The 4,913-nt window shown below is 31.4% G+C and overlaps 1 non-coding gene across 1 annotated transcript; it reads right to left on the bottom strand.

Moving 5' to 3' along the window:
* Nucleotides 1-4,551: 4,551 nt before the first annotated feature.
* On the bottom strand, nucleotides 4,552-4,625 carry TRNAV-AAC. Its single transcript has one exon. It is a non-coding gene; the product is annotated as a tRNA-Val (tRNA).
* Between the last annotated feature and the right edge of the window lie 288 nt (nucleotides 4,626-4,913).

Genomic DNA, 4,913 nt, shown 5'->3' with positions numbered 1-4,913 from the left:
TTGAGCGGAGGATTGGAGATGGAAGGATACGGAGACGCGGATGAGATGGGAGCGGAGGATCGGAGATGTGAGATTGATGAGTGAAATTCCCATTTGTCAAGTTGCAATACTTACCGGAGTTGGAGGAGATCGATTAGAGGAGGCGGAGAGCTTGAGCAGAGGATTGGAGATGGACGGAGATGGAGATCAGAGCTTGAGCGAAGGAGATAGGAGCGGATGATCCCTGTAGCAGAAATAGAGAGAAAAACATTGACTGTAGAGAAATGATGAAGGGAGGGCGTGAGATGCACATGTTAACCCATTTAATAAATAACCCGACCCGTCTCACGGATTGAGATCTGTGAGACGATCTCACACAAGTTTTTTCCGTCGCTTTTAACATGGGTCCTTGGTCCTAACCTTACTCTACTTTTGCCTCTTTCAACCTTGATCATATTTGAATAGTACTAGATTCAAAAAACAAAAAAAATATTGAGTGATACAAGTTTTCAAGCTATCTGATTCGATGATTCTTTATTTAAAACTAATTTTTTGGTGAAGTAATTTTAATAACTAAACAAGAAAACTTATTTAGCATTTAGCGCCCTATATATTTAATTAATTAATATTAAAATATTAAAAATATATAAATTATTTGCATCAATTATTTTAAATAATTTTTTTATCAACCCGTAAGAAAGTAACACAAGGGAAATCAAATCTCAAATTGACGGCAAAAAGATTGTTACTGCATACACCTTAACTATGGTTTCTTCAAATCTAAACAGCTACTATCAATAGTAAGTCATATTATTCTCAGACTTATGTTGCATCTCCTTTGTTGCACTTAATGAGGCAAAGTACTGAAAACTATTGAGTGAATTTTATCTCAGAATTAATTATGATAAATTTTATTTTTTTATTTGAGAATTAACTTCGTAATACCATAGTCAATGAACATTTTTTTTTAGAGTTAATCAAAGTTATGTTCCTCTAACTATAGTGAGTTTTCACAATTAGATGGGAACAAGAGGAAAAAGAAACTCAACATATGAAAAGATAGTTTTACCCCTTTCTTTGACGACCAAATAACAACAAACGTTGGCGAAAGAAGAGGAGGAAGAAACTCAGCTGATGAAAGTACGGTTTTACCCCTTACGTTAAACATGAAATAACAACCAAACATTGGAAAGATTTTGACTGATCACAATTGACATTTCCAACATTGGAGATTAAATTATTTTAGTTTAAAAACTACTCTCGTTTCGAAATGGCTTCACCCGGACTCGAATTCGAGCCCTTTTTAGTATAAAAGAACTACTCGTTTTGTAATGGCTTCGCCCGGAGACCTTCAGTGTGTTAGACTAACGTTATAACCAACTACACCACGAAAACATCTGTGTTTTTTGGGCATTAACTAATTATTTGTACAATGATCCAGATCATATGGAGGTCAGAGTAATGCAATACTAGATAAGAAGTAAACTATAATGAACAGTATTGGAGAAATTAGTTCATTGCTTTTAGTATGTTTGGTTTATACTTTATATCTCCAACTCCTATATTCAAAATGGCTTTAAAATGGATTAGTCCTGAACCATCCTATATCACTTTTAGCATGTGAGAATGGGGGATATATGGTTAATAAAAGACATATAAAAATAAAAATCGATTCAGCCATTTGAACAGTAATAGATTCAAAAACAGAAAAAATATTGAGTGATACAAATTTTTCAAGCTATCTGATTAGATGAATCTATATTTAAAACAAATTATTTGGTGAAGTAATTTTAATAACTACGCAGGAAAACTTATTTAGCATTTAGCGTCATACATATTTAAATAATTAATATTAAAATATTAAAAATATATAAATTAATTACATCAATTATTTTAAATAAATTTTTTTATCAACCCGTAAATAAAGTAGCACAAGGAAAATCAAATCCCAAATTGAAGCCAAAAAGCGTGTTACTACATACACCTTAACTAAGGTTTCTTAAAATGTGAACATCTACAGTCAATAGTAAGTCATATTATTCTCAGAATTATGTTGCATCTCATTTGTGGCCCTTAATGAGGGAAAGTACTGAAAATTGTTGAGTGAATTTTATCTCGGAATTAATTATGATAAATTTTAATTTTTTATTTGAGAATTAACTTTGTAATACCATATTTAATTTGACTAATTTACAAATTTTGAGAGTTAAACAATAGAATTTTAAATTCAATTTTGAATGTCATTAGTCCTAGTGAATTCCAATTCTCCCATAAATAGATGTAGTTGCATGATGTGATTCTCCCAAGTGGGAGGTCATGCGTTCGAGCCTCAGTGGGGGCAATGTTGACTTTGTTGGGCTTCAGTAGGTTGAGAAAGTATATGGACAGATACTACATGTAATAGGGTCAATAGTATTAAAAAAAAAAAGAAAAAAAAAAGATGTAGTTGGGCTGGGGAAATTTATATGGTATACATAAATTTTTGTATTCACTCACGTATTCTCTCAAATCTTAGAAAACATTATCCCAACTCCTCTTAAAAGTGTTCCCTTTTTTTTCACGTTAATTGCAAATAATATATTTGAGTGTTCGAATATATTATTCTAATCCATTGTATCTTAGCAACGTGAAGCTTCAATGCCTCTAGCACAGTCGAGAGAAAGCAATTCGCATTTAAGGAATGTGTGTTTCACAAACCCTAGATAAATGGTTCGCTCATGGTGGATTTTTTTTTAACAATTGTGAAAAATTTTAAAAATTTCAATTCTAGAACAAAAGTTTTAATTAAATTTTTTTGCATCTTCAACTATTAAAAATGTGATAATACGCAAAATGGTCGCTCAACTATGTCATAATTATCAATTTAGTCGTCAACCATATAATTCATTTAAAATAGTCCCTCGGGTATTTATAATTTACTTAATTTTGTCCGAAATTTAGTACGCTAGAGGACTAAATAATGTAAATGTTACATAATCGATGGACTCGGTTAGATTTATTGTTAACTGAGAACCAAAATGTGAGTTATGCAATAGTCAATAATTATTTTTTTTAGAGTTAATCAAAGCAATGTTCCTCTGACTATAGTGATTTTTCACAATTAGATGGGAACAGGAGGACGAAGAAACTCAGAATATGAAAAGATAGTTTTAGCCCTTTCTTTAATGACCAAATAACAACAAACATTGGCGAACGAAGAGGAGGAAGAAACCTGGCTGATGAAAGTACGGTTTTACCCCTTATGTTAAACTTGAAATAAGAACCAAACATTGAAAATATTTTGATTGATCAGAATTGACTTTTCTACCACTGGAGATTAAATTATTTCTCGCTTGGAAATGGCTTCGCCCGGACTCGAACCGGAGCCCTTTTTAATATAAAAAAAAATTACTTGTTTTGTAATGGCTTCGCCCGAACTTGAACCGGAGAGCTTTAGTGTGTTAAACTGATGTGATAACCAACTACCCCACGAAACCATCTGTGTTCTTTGGGCATTAACCAATTATTTGTACAATGATCCAGATCGTATGGTGGTCAGAATAATGCATTACTAGATAAGATGTATACTGTAATCAACAGTATTAGAGAAATTAGTTCATTGTTTTCCGTAAGTTTAATTTATACTTAATATCTGCAACTCCTATATTCCAAATGGCTCTAAAATGGATCAGTCCTAAACCATCCTATATCACTTTTAGCATGTGAGAATGGGGGATATATGGTTAAGAAAAGGCAAATAAAAATAAAAATCGATTCAGCCAGTTGAACAGTAAAGCAAATAAAAATAAAAATCGATTCAGCCAGTTGAACAGTAAAAGATTCAAAAACAGAAAAAATATTGAGTGATACAAATTTTTCAAGCTATCTAATTAGACGAATCTATATTTAAAACATATTTTTTGGTGAAGTAATTTTAATAACTACACAGGAAAACTTATTTAGCATTTAGCATCATACATATTTGAATAATTAATATTAAAATATTAAAAATATATAAATTACATTTCAAAAAAAGAAAAAAAAATATATATATATATAAATTAATTGCATCAATTATTTTAAATAAATTTGTTTTATAAACCCGTAAATAAAGTAGCACAAGGAAAATCAAATCCCAAATTGAGGCACAAAAACCTTGTTACATAATCGATGGACTCGGTTAGATTTATTGTTAACTGAGAACCAAAATGTGAGTTATGCAATAGTCAATGAACATTTTTTTTAGAGTTAATCAAAGCTATGTTCCTCTATCTATAGTGATTTTTCACAATTAGATGGGAACAGGAGAAAGAAGAAACTCAGAATATGAAAAGATATTTTTAGCCCCTTCTTTGATGACCAAATAACAACAAAATTGGCGAACAAAGAAGAGGAAGAATCCTAGTTGATGAAAGTACGATTTTACCCCTTACGTTAAACTTGATATAACAAACCAAACTTTGGAAATATTTTGATTGATCAGAATTGACATTTCTACCATTGGAGATTAAATTATTTCTCGTTTGGAAATGGCTTAGCCCGGACTCGAACCGGAGCCCTTTTTAATATAAAAAAAAACTACTCATTTTGTATTGGTTTCGCCCGGACTTGAACCGGAGAGCTTTAGTGTGTTAGACTGATGTGATAACCAACTACACCACGCAACCATCTGTGTTCTTTGGGCATTAACCAATTATTTGTACAATGATCCAGATCGTATGGTGGTCAGAATAATGCATTACTAGATAAGATGTAAACTGTAATCAACAGTATTAGAGAAATTAGTTCATTGTTTTTCGTAAGTTTAATTTATACTTTATATCTGCAACTCCTATATTCAAAATGGCTCTAAAATGGATCAGTCCTAAACCATCCTATATCACTTTTAGCATGTGAGAATGGGGGATATATGGTTAAGAAAACGCAAATAAAAATAAAAATCGATTCAGCCAGTT

The sequence above is a fragment of the Ipomoea triloba genome, chromosome 2, assembly GCF_003576645.1.
Source record: "Ipomoea triloba cultivar NCNSP0323 chromosome 2, ASM357664v1".
In the NCBI taxonomy this organism is placed as follows: domain Eukaryota; kingdom Viridiplantae; phylum Streptophyta; class Magnoliopsida; order Solanales; family Convolvulaceae; genus Ipomoea; species Ipomoea triloba.
This window is presented reverse-complemented; position numbering and strand designations above follow the sequence as displayed.